The sequence below is a fragment of the Pygocentrus nattereri genome, chromosome 6, assembly GCF_015220715.1.
Source record: "Pygocentrus nattereri isolate fPygNat1 chromosome 6, fPygNat1.pri, whole genome shotgun sequence".
Lineage (NCBI taxonomy): Eukaryota > Metazoa > Chordata > Actinopteri > Characiformes > Serrasalmidae > Pygocentrus > Pygocentrus nattereri.
The window spans coordinates 10,337,309-10,349,704 of NC_051216.1; the positions used below are offsets into that span (position 1 = coordinate 10,337,309).

Below are 12,396 nucleotides of genomic sequence, written 5' to 3' on the forward strand. Positions count from 1 at the left end.
TGCAGATTCATACTGGATTAAAATCTCTCCACAATTATTACCGTCAGACTGTAAAACTACACACACTGCAGATTCATACTGGATTAAAATCCCTCCACAATTATTACAGTCAGACTGTAAAACTACACACACTGCAGATTCATACTGGATTAAAATCACTCCACAATTATTACAGTCAGACTGTGGAACTACACACACTGCAGATTCATACTGGATTAAAATCACTGCACAATTATTACAGTCAGACTGTGGAACTACACACACTGCAGATTCATACTGGATTAAAATCACTCCACAATTATTACAGTCAGACTGTAAAACTACACACACTGCAGATTCATACTGGATTAAAATCCCTCCACCATTATTCATACTGGATTTTTTTTCTTCTAACTACAAGGGGGCTACGCGCCTTGATTTTCACCCAACTTCACACCTGTGTAAATCTGGCATGACAATGAACATGATTTCATTTCACTACATTTTATACCCAGCTCCAGTTCTGAGATTTTTTTTGACATAGCATATCCATTTCCTTTTTCAAATAATAGTCGATAACAATCTATTATAGAAATAATAATTAAATGGAGCCCTATTGTGAGAAGAGATACAGAGAGAGAAAGAGAGATATGGAGAATGACGAGCCACCCTGAGGCGGCATGAAGTCTTCTGACCCAGTTTACTCACACTCACCGACATGTTTAATTCAGCAAGAATGTTTCAACTTCAGAGAGGCGCTAACACACTAGCCACGGCGATCAGAACATCTGCAGGGGCACCGGCTCTCTGGCCTCTTTCTGTTTTTTGTTTCTTGTGACACAGTTTGATGTTTGTTGAATGTTTGATGTTTGTTGAAACAAATCCATCCTCGTGGCCCTTCGCACAGCGGCTGGAGAACAGCAGCATGAGAATCCCAGCCTGGCAGGGAAAGCTGTCAGCCGAGACTTGAGGAGCTTCTGTACGCACCAGAAGAGAGTGACCTGTACAGTCATGCACACATAGAAGCATCTGTGCTGGTGTTTCTGAGAGAAGGTCACAATGTTCTGGATACAGCTAATGGTTAAATGGCAGGAGGATCTGAATAGACCGGTCCTGGCCTAGGTGAATTTTCCTGGTACTGGAGCTAACATCCATTGATCTGAGGGAAAGTTTTAAGTAGCTGCAGTTTCATGACAATAAACTCTCTGAAAGTGAGTGTGTTTGGTTCCTCATTATTGTACCGATGAGGAGGCGGCAGAATACATGTTCTAAGTTGCTTTATTAAGGGGCCTCATACACTTGTTTCTAACAGTCTAACAGGCAAGGGTCAACATACAGACAGACAAGCTTACACGGGGTAGTCCATAATCAGGAGTCAATAAGAAACAGCAAGGGTCTAGACAGCAAATGAAATGGAAAACAAACAATGAGAAAAGCTCAGAAATGCAGGAGCCAATATATCACAAATAACAAGCGCAAACCTAGTGGTATTTGTCAGAGTTAATGAGTTCTGGTACCACCTACAGGTATGTGATCACAAAGCAAGATTTAAGCTAGAATTGGGGGCGAGAGGCACCATGTAAGTTAAACAGTACATTATTAGCCTGTATACTGTTAGAAAAAGGTACTGCACAGGCACAATAAGGTTCATCAAGGTAAAAACAATGAAAATGTACCCTCAAATATATGCATTCACTTTCAAAGGGAAAAAGCTCATGTTAATATGTTTTGATATAGAAAAAAGTGTGTGTGTGTGTATGTATGTGTATATGTGTGTATGTGTATATACTGTCTCTTTGAGTAAGCACTTACAGAGCTGCTGCTGTCTAGCTCCGATTAAAACCTGGTCACACTACAGCTTCTACTGACAGTCAATGATGTATCTAAGATTAAGATTAAGTGACCCTTATTAGTCCCACAACGGGGAAATTTCACCTCTGCATTTAACCCATCCGTGAAGTGAAACACCACATACACACTAGTGAGCACACACACACTAGGGGGCAGTAAGCACACTTGCCCAGAGCGGTGGGCAGCCCAATCCACAGCGCCCAGGGAGCAGTTGGGGGTTAGGTGTCTTGCTCAAGGACACCTTCAGTCATGTGCTGTCGGCTCTGGGGATCGAACTGGCGACCTTCCGGTCACGAGGCTGGATCCCTAACCTCCAGCCCACGACTGCCCTAGTCATCAGGGGAGAGCGCGAACGCAGTCCCCCACTACTAGAAATTATGCAGTCGAGATTCCCGCATTTGGGGAATTCGCAAGGGTCAGCACCACCCAAGTGCAATGGCAGAGTCTCGCCCTGGGTGAACCACCTTCATGATCATGGTATTGCCCATACCAGGTAAGTATCTAGTACCTAGTAGGTAGTGTAATATATAAGGCCTTCTGTGTAGCTCCTGAAGCCCTAATCAACAGGACAGCTCACTTGGCTGTATCTAAAATACAGGGTAATTCAAAAAGGTTCATCCAATTGGAAAATGATTTATTTCACTTGTAAATAATTCCAGAACAATGCAGTAAATTGTACAACAACAAACACTCTGAGCTGTTGGAGGTTCACTGCCTATGGAAATCGCGCTGCAGTTTTGACAGATTCACTCTTATTGAGAATGCAAAATGCTTTCTGCTCAGGGGTCGTCATCTCCTTGCAAACCATCTTCTGATGACAGTCAGAAACTCTATGACCCCCAATTTCAATTGGATTGTGATTGGTTCCTAGGCACCTCACAATTGTAAAAATATGCTGCTTTGAAATCAGATGATTTTGTTAATCTCCATGTAAAATATCTAAAACATGAACAATGACCTTCAACACTTTTGGAGTTTAAATACAAGAAGCATTAAGTGTCTAAGTCATTGAGACCCTGAGGGTTCCCCACTTTCCCATTAATTGTATGGATAGCACACAGAGAATCCGCATTTTTCACAAAATTTCTACATGTATTAATGAGGGTTTTTAAGGCATCTATATGCCATAGATCACCCAAGAGGGGTAACAGATGGGACCAGGGGAACGGATCTGGTGCCAGGATGTTAATTCCTTTATCCATACCATATAACTCCACATACTTTCCACAGAACTTCATGTCAGAAGGTTGTGGTACCTCCCTGGCAGTGAGTGGAGTCAATCGCGAGACTTAAACTCTGTGCTTACTGTCCTGGCTGGTGGATTTATGGCCAGCATTGTGGAAAGCTTTCCAAACTGGCCTGTAAATTCAGTCTCACGTCAGCCACAAGGTCTGAGGCATTATCATCAAATCTACTAAAGGTTGCAATGCTGTCAAAGCCCTACGGAGCAGCATCCAGATTTACAGGCCAGGCTTTACTTTTCTGTCTTATTTTTTTTTTCTTTTCAGCCTTCCACTATGGCTGCAGCAGGGAAAAAATAGACCTTTTTTGATCCAGACACACATTACTCACTCCTACTCTTCCAATTTCTCTTTTCGGAATTTGACTACTTATGAATAAAAGAACAAAAAAAAAACGAGATAGAGCAATTTGCTTTTCACTGTTATTCATGCTTAAAACTACACAAAAAAGTCTATAATTACCCAGCCCTGGCTGTATTTATGAAGAGATGATGAAGTTCTAACAGGGCTGCTGGGTGGAGCTGGAACAGGCACTGACAATGCTCTAATTTCACACTAAAGAGCTGTAATTACCACCAGTTTCTGTCTCTTTCTCTCTATTTTTTCGCTCTCTTGTTCTCTCTTCCACCACCACAATCCCTTCATTGAACGCACCACTGGATACGGTTCTTTCGTCCCTCATATCTAGAGCACAGACAGGGCGAGGGATATTAACACCATAAAACAGTGTCATTAGCCAATGAGCAATTCAATTAGTATGTCGACCTCTATTTAAGGCAAAGGAAGAAGCGGCCCACGAAAACCACCCACTAATCTGGCCCTCCGCCCCGTGGCCTTTGTTTTAAAACGATCATGTTCAAAGGAGGCAGACATGATCGAAGTAAATGTAGCCTACGAGATGGTGTGTTAAGTCTGCATGAAAGCAAAGCTAATGGTGGAGCAGAGAGGCTCTTCACCCGCTCGCCGTCTCCGCTGCAGCCCTGTTCATTAGTCCAGACAGCACACGAGTGCCTCCTCAATCAGACAGGTGGTTTGATCACACATCTGCATTGACAGGCAAATGATGGAGAGGCTATTTGGAGTGTACAAGACACATCTCTTCAGCCTTGACACAGCTTTTAGATCCGTATTGATGCTCAAAAAAAAAAAATGTTCACAAGTTTCAGTCCCGCCCATTCCCCACCTACTTAACTCTAACAGGATGTCTGGTTTTAATCATTTACAGTGGTTTCCACAAAAATATGAGTACGTGAGGCACACGGAAGAGACTTAGGGGTGTATAAGTGATGTTTTAGTCTGTCAATACTGCACTGGAAGTATTATTTCTTAGCAAAAACAACATAAAGTGTCTTAGTAAGGTGTTTAGTCACTACGAGCAACTAGAACTGCTTCAATGCGGCTTAGCATAGATTCAAGTCTGAACTTCTACAAGCCAGAACTGCACATGCCCTTCTTCCAAAAAATAGTCCCTTAATCCCTTAAAATCCCAGGCTTATGATATACAAAAGCTTATTATTCAGTAACTACACAGACTTCAGTGTAAACTGGTCGAGCTTTTAAGTTATACACTGCAAAAAATGGTATCTTGTCAAGTGAAATGATCTTAAATCTAGTGAATATATCTGGTATTTCCAATTGTGAGATGGTTGTGTGCTTATTATAAGATCATCTAGCTTCTTTCCAGCATTTCTTTCCTTGTTTTAGGTCAGTTTATTAGGTAAACGTAGCTCACTATACTGGCAGATTATTTAGCTGGTTTCAAGCACATTTCTTAAAACACAGTTTTCTGCCAACATACTGAGATACTTTATTTGGTAAAATTACTTACATCAAGTAAGAAATTTCTAGAAATATTCTTAAATTAAGCTTAATTCATCTAAACAGGAGAAACACAAGGTTTCTTGACTATATTTGAGATCCGTTTAAATGACAAGACACCATTTGTTGCAGTGCAGAAGCTTTTGGCCCACAGGTGGGCCCTGGCCATTTAATGGCTTAACTGGTGTTTCGATGATGGTGATGGAGAGTGCTAGTATTGTAGTTCCCAAGTCAGGTCTGAAGACCATACATTATCCGTCTCTGTCTTGTCTCTGTCTCGGGGTAAGGTTCAAATTGTTCTCAAGACCAGCTCAGTGTGATGCCTCCATTTGAGTTAATTAGAAACTAAACTTTTTCTTATTATTAATGAACCTCAAGTAACTTTCAAACAGAATAAGACAGTCCTTTCTCCACATGCTTAGATCCAATCTGTTATTCCAGTTGAGAATCAAATTGGCTTAACTGTGTATTACTTATGTATTGATGTTAAAAACACCTGAGAGCAGATGAGATAGTTATTGTGACACCAGGCAGACGAACCAGGTGCTTGCAGAATTAAAATGAGTAAGCTTTCTTTTACAGTAGGGCAAAACAAGTGAGCAGTCAGTAATCCAGGTCAGGTGAGAACCAAGACAGCAACAAACAGGTACACCAGGAAACCAAGATCAAAGTCCAAAAACAACCAAGGGCTGAAAGCCAGAGCAACAAATACCAAAACCATCCAAAGGAAAATCTGACAGGGTAAACGAGAGCCAAAAAGGGTCAAACAACACAAGAAGCATAAACAAGAACACTCAGTATGCAAAAGACAGGGCGATTGGCAATACCTCAGCTGCTTTATAAGGAACCTGGCTACTTCTTATTTCCCTCATCAAATAAAAAAAAAAAAACGTGACTGCAATGTTTGAATGAAGCTCAACAGCTAAAAACAAAAGGTTAACATAGTTTCTACTCACGTGCCCAGAACTTTCCTTTAACTTTAGAAGGAAGAAGGATGTATTTCACTGAAACAGCAAAGAAAACCTACCTGTATGTTTCCTTCTTTCGACAGCAAACAGGCTTTGGGCAGCAGGATGCTGACATTACTGCTACTGAGTGCTGATTGGTTGGCGAGCGAAGCTGCTCGTCAGCTGTTCATGTTTGCAGCTGTTATTAATGTACATGAGGTGCTGTTTAAGCATTTACAAACTATGATTTTGCTCAAATGCTCCATTCATGTTGGACTTGCTCGGGAGCGCCCTCAAGTTTGAGAAACCTGGAAGACATTACAGAGTGGGATTTATCCTCTCTACAAGTTCCCTGGCAACACTTCGCAACAAGTGAATGAAATGAACAGGTACATATCACTGCAGTCAGAATACAACCCTTGTATTTCCGAAATGGTAACTTTACAGGACAAGGAAAAAACATGTTTTACTTCTAATGTAAGTCAATGGAACCAGATGTCTTTCCCCGTAATTTTGGGCCTTTTCTTTTGGTCCATTCATCATGAAATTTACAAAAATGGAGATACTAGGTTTTATTCTGAAAGCAGATACAATCAGAACTAATGAGAGCAGGCTGATGGCGGGCTTGTGACTGTCACATCAAACCCAGAGCCATTAAAGGACTTAGAGTTCACAAGTGTGTAGAAGACATCTGGGAAATGGGTAACATGTTATCAGAATCAGAATGAGAATCAAGCTTTATTGGCCAGGCGTGCTACGCATACAAGGAATTTGGTTTTGGTTACAGGAGCTACCAGTGCACAGTATCAGACAGACATTCACATGCAGTGAATAAAATAAAATAAATATGAAATAAAATAAAACTAAAAAATAAAACATGCATTCCTACCATCACACACTCAGACACAGACACACAGTCATACCTGTAAACCTTACATTGTTCAAACTATGGGCCTAAAGTTAAAGTGCCGAGTGCAGCAGCAGTTAAAGGGTGTATAGTGGCAGAGAAAGGGGCCAATGAGGTGACAGTCAGATAGGTGGGGTAATATGGCAGGTAAGTAAGATGCTAGTATAAACCCTGGTTTGAGACGGCAGCTCCAGAGGATGGAGCTGAACTTGATACTATATACCATCTCTGTGTCTTTAATTAATAATAAAAACAGATGTGTGTTGTTTGGCTTGTATTCACTTGACTTTATGTGGTGATTCCGAACAAGTTTTAGAGAAGAAGGGACAGAAAAGTGCCTCACCATCATTTGCTTTCAAAACAATGCAAATTTGAACTACATCACTTTTTTCCAGATTGGTGTAGAGCAGCTCCACTGAACTCTTAACTGTGCGCTCATCTTGAGGGGTTTTTGCACTGCAGCTGTACTTTAACATCCCTTTCTAACTGTGGATGAACTGACACAGTCTGATCACGTCCTGCACTGATCTTCTCAGGCGCTCTTGCACATGCTGCACTAATACACAACTTTACACTCATTAAATGCACTTTCAACCACAATTTCCAACCCTAGTTGCTGATGTCCTTCCCAAGGATCTGAATGCTGGTGCTGCTTTAGTGAAACATTTTGTTGGGACCAAATGTCTCCAGATCTATAAAAAAACAACATAAATTCTGGCATTTTAAGGTTTAAGCACAGCTGTATTTGCATACACTCATACAGAACAGCATGGAAACATCCCTCAAAGACAGGAATATAAACTGGTACACTGTGTGTGTTGTGCCCCCCTCCCCGTGATTGTGAGAGTGATTTTAATAGCTCGGCCGCGGCGGGGCTGACTGGACCCTGCGCTGCTCGGCGGGGTGATTAATGGGCGCTCTCGTCCTGTTTAAAGTCGTAATTACAGGCAGGCGATTGGATTTGAGCGGGTCGGTGTGGGTGGGTGGGGGTGGCTGGAGCGGTGCAGGACACATGGGGCACTACAATTGGCTTTATTAAACAGATGACACATCAGTGATGGACTGATGGGAAAACACTGGTGGAGACGACGGAGAAAAGGATGACAGCAGACGCTATGGCAACACGCTGAGGCACTGGCAGATACAGCTGAATAATATTTAATGAACACAGACAGAACAAAAGAGAGAAAGATCAGAACAGGTGAAAAAGAGAGAGAGAGAGAGAGAGAGAGAGAGAGAGAGAGATTTGAGTGATAGAGAAACGAAGTGTTGGAGCGAGAGAGAGAAAATGAGAACAGATGGGAGAAACAGATCAGCAGAAAGACAGAAAGAGAAAAAAGGAAGAAACAACAACAAAAAGAGAGAAAATGAAAAGGAAAAAACAGAGATCAAAGAGTGAGCGAGAGAGATGAGAAAGTGGAGAGTGTAAAAAAAAAGAGAGGGAGCCTGAAAAAGACAGAAAGAGAGAGAGAGAGAGAAAACAAAATTAAAGAGAGAAAATTAGAACAGAAAAGAGAAAGAGATCAGCAGAGAAAGGAAGAGAAGATAAAGAGAGTGCGAGATCGAAAAGGAAGGAAAGGGAGAAAGACAGTGAGAAACAACAAAGATAGAAAATGAGAAAAAGAGATTAGCACAGAGAGAGAGAGATCAGCACACAGAGAGAGAGATCAGCACACAGAGAGAGAGAGATCGAGAGAGATCAGCACTGAGAGAGAGAGAGATCAGCACAGAGAGAGAGAGAGAGAGAGAGACACAGAGAGAGAGAGATCAGCACTGAGAGAGATCAGCACCCAGAGAAAAAGAGAGAGAGATCAGCACAGACAGATCAGCACAGAGAAGAGAAAGATCAGCACAGAGAGAGAGAGAGAAAGAGAGAGATCAGCACAGACAGATCAGCAAAGAGAAGAGAAAGATCAGCACAGAGAGAGAGAGAAAGAGAGATCAGCACAGAGAGAGAAAGACATCAGCACAGACAGATCAGCACAGAGAAGAGAAAGATCAGCACAGAGAGAGAGATAGAGAGAGAGAGGTCAGCACAGAGAGAGAGAGAGATCAGCACAGAGAGAGAGAGATCAGCACAGAGAGAGAGAGAGAGAGAGAGAGAGACGCTAAAAAGAGCACTGAAGACTGATATTGGCTGAAATCATGTCAGTATTTGGAGTGATGTATCGCCACAGCTCAGTGGGGGGTAAATAATGCCGACTGCGGCGCTGTGCGAGGTGAGGCTGCTGGCGCAAGTGGAGGCGAACAGAGTTTCTTGGGAGTTTCTGACGATGTATTAATTTGTTTTCCCAGAAGTTAATTTGGCTGGCACGGGTCAGTGGCTGCCACGGCGCACTCGGAGGGCGATCTCACCTTGCCCCGTGGAGCCTTCCACAGTCATTATTTTCAGCTACAAGTGAAATTGGCCGAGAGCTAATCAACATTTAGCTCTTCCGAGTATGTTATTACACAGCAATTGATGGATGGTACAATTACACCCAATGTCACTTAGCTAAATGGCTATGTAATCCTAATGAGTTCTTATTCAAACAGCCACTAGTTAGTGTGTGGAAATGGTGTTTCGGGGGAGCGGGCTATCAGCAGAAGGCAGATGCCGAATGAAAGATGAGCATGCATGCAATCTACATTACCAAACTAATTACAGTGCTGTTATGTTTTAAAAGCTGTGGGGATCACATTTAATTCTCCATGATGACCATCTCTCAGAGGTGATGAGTAATCTTCAGATCAGACCCTTGCTTTACATGTAAAAACACAGACCATACGCAGACTTCAGGTCTCTGTGGGGTGTTTCTGGCCTTCTTTATCAATGTAGCTGAATGCTAATGCTAAAGCTGACTGTACCTAACCCAGCCCTAAACTTAAAGAGGCATTCTGGCGTAAACCTGGCATGCAATGTTTTTTCTCACGTTTTTGACTACAATACAATTTTCATCTTTCACTACAACACCCAGCATGCATTATGCAAGTACACTATACAACCACCTTCAAGGTGCATCATCAGAAGGCGTTTCCTAATCTGGAAACTGGAAAATCTTACGATAAAGACTACTGTAGTACTGCAGTCTGTGCATTTGTTCTGAACCGAATTCACATCACTATGGAAACGCTCATTATATTATACATATATTTGGATTTATGTGCCAAAAATAATTCATAAATTGAACTATATGATAATTTTCTTTCTTCTTATCCCTTTAGAATGAAACAAGCTCATCAAATGTCTTATTTTTCCATCGTCCTGGGGTGCAAGTAAAGACACTCCTGAAACACACACACACTCCTCCTGCTTTGTTGGCTCGTGCTCAGAGAGAGGGCAGAGGGACACACTCCTACCTATCACAATTACAGCCAGCGGGAGTGGAAACCAAGCCCCTCACACTCAAGGACCCCACACTAACACAGAGAGAAAGACTGTCAATATGTGCGTTCTAACACACACACACACACACACACACACTCTTGTATCTGTGAATGTTGGGGTCATTAGACATTAGACTTCCATTCATTTCCAGGAGACTTACTGAAACCTTACTCAGAACTACCACTAGCCTAACCCTAACCTTACCCTCAAACCCAGTGATTTACATTGCGGGGAACAGCTTGTGGCCCCCACAAGGAAAAAAGATCCCCATAATGTAACTATATGAACAGGTTTTGGTCCCCACAATGTGGCACAAACCTCATCTCCACACGCACACAGACACACACACACACACACAGACACACATACACACGCAGTAACATTGTGAGAGCCACCCTTTCCAAAAGTCCTACACACATAAAAATTGTGCTATATCAAAATGAACTTAGTCATCATAAAATCTAAATCTCTCATCCTAATGGACATCAAAACAAGAGAGAGAAAGAGACAGAAATAAGAGAAAACGAGAGAGAGAGAGAGAGAGAAAGAAGAAAGAGACAGAGAGAGAAAGAAGAGTGAGAAAAGAGAAGAGAGAGAAGAAAGAAAAAGAGAGTAAGAGAAGAGGAAAAGGGAGTGTGAGAGAGGCATAGAGAGAGAGAGAGAGAGAGAAAGAAGAAAGAGACAGAGAGAGAAAGAAGAGTGAGAAAAGAGAAGAGAGAGAAGAAAGAAAAAGAGAGTAAGAGAAGAGGAAAAGGGAGTGTGAGAGAGGCACAGAGAGAGAGAGAGAGAGAGAGAGAGAGAGAGAGTTCTGACTTAAGGAGCTCCCTAGTGTCATGTCCTGACCCACTTACAGCCTCTATTATGAGCGTGATTGATGGCTACACTTACACTACTAAACTGTTACGCACTACAGGAACTCTAACACGGAAAACAACACAAACCTCACTGTTATATTCCAATATACAGCAGAAACAGTCCTGTGAATTAGCACAGAGGACATCCAGAAGACCAGATATACTAACAGTGGATGGGCAGATATCTCCACTTCATTGCGGGACAAAGCGTTATCACAGCACGTTTTTTAATAATGAAGCACGCCGGGCCACCCGGGGGGAGCGGAGAGCTGCTGCTTTTGTGCAAATTGAATTGATTTAGCGAGGGAAAGTGGCCATCCCCTCTGTTCACCTTGTGAGGGAGTGGTAGATAGCGTTGGGTGAAGGCAGGCCTAAGCGGAGGGTTATTCGTTGGGGGTTATTGTGGCTCTCTGTGCGCCTCCGCTCCCCCTGAGTCCTTTATTCCACCGCTGGTGTTCCTCCGAGATAAGCCAAAGCTCCATTCCCCCTTTCTCTTTATCTCTCTTGCTCATCCCTCAGTCCTCTGTGTTCGTAAGAGACAGCGGTGAGATTTCAGCACGCTTATTCTGATGGGTGGAGAGGATGTCTCAGTTACGCAGACCATCAAAATCTTAGGGACACCCTGCCTGATTTTACCAAGTAATGTATTGGAAGACTGTTACTGCCAACAACTGAGCCTAAGTGTGTTACATCTATTTGGTCTTATATAGTTTGTAATCATGCTGTTATATGTTATCTTTCCAAGTCCCACTACTGGCTCTCTCTGCCATGGGATTTCTGGAAGCATGGCATGCAGATTGGCCACGCATGGGGGCTCTCAGCAGGTGACTTTGTTATTGTTTATGTTTCTGTTTTGTGAACATTATTAGTGCAGCAATGCTGTTTGTCTCATTCTCTGCTGGGCTTGGGGTAGTTAGTGTGGGTCTGTTTCTTTAGTGGCGTTGAGCAGCGGTTCTCCCTTAATGTCTGTTCAATAACAGAGCATTTGGCTTTAAAGTGCAACATTTCCCACATCTTGTTCATCACAATATGAATTATTTCTCACTAGTATCTACTGAAATAACTTTAAAATTATGTTGAAATTGCATGTTCTAAGGCCCATGTGTCAGACACAATCATATCACAAAAGCATTTTAATATTTCTATTAATATTAGCCTGCGTCACAATGCACTGCAATGTAATTTGCACCGTCAGACTGTAAAACTACACACACTGCAGATTCATACTGGATTAAAATCACTCCAAAATTATTACAGTCAGACTGTAAAACTACACACTGCAGATTCATACTGGATTAAAATCACTCCAAAATTATTACAGTCAGACTGTAAAACTACACACACTGCAGATTCATACTGGATTAAAATCACTCCAAAATTATTACAGTCAGACTGTAAAACTACACACTGCAGATTCATACTGGATTAAAAT

At 42.1% G+C, this 12,396-nt stretch overlaps 1 protein-coding gene and 1 non-coding gene across 5 annotated transcripts in view; both read right to left on the reverse strand.

Annotated features, from left to right (window-relative positions):
• LOC108433052 (receptor tyrosine-protein kinase erbB-4) overlaps positions 1-12,396 on the reverse strand; it is a 629,333-nt gene that overhangs the window by 310,953 nt on the left and 305,984 nt on the right. The gene's annotated exons all lie outside the window — the stretch shown is intronic.
• On the reverse strand, positions 2,168-2,331 carry LOC119263651. The gene has a single exon (XR_005130433.1). It is a non-coding gene; the product is annotated as a U1 spliceosomal RNA (small nuclear RNA).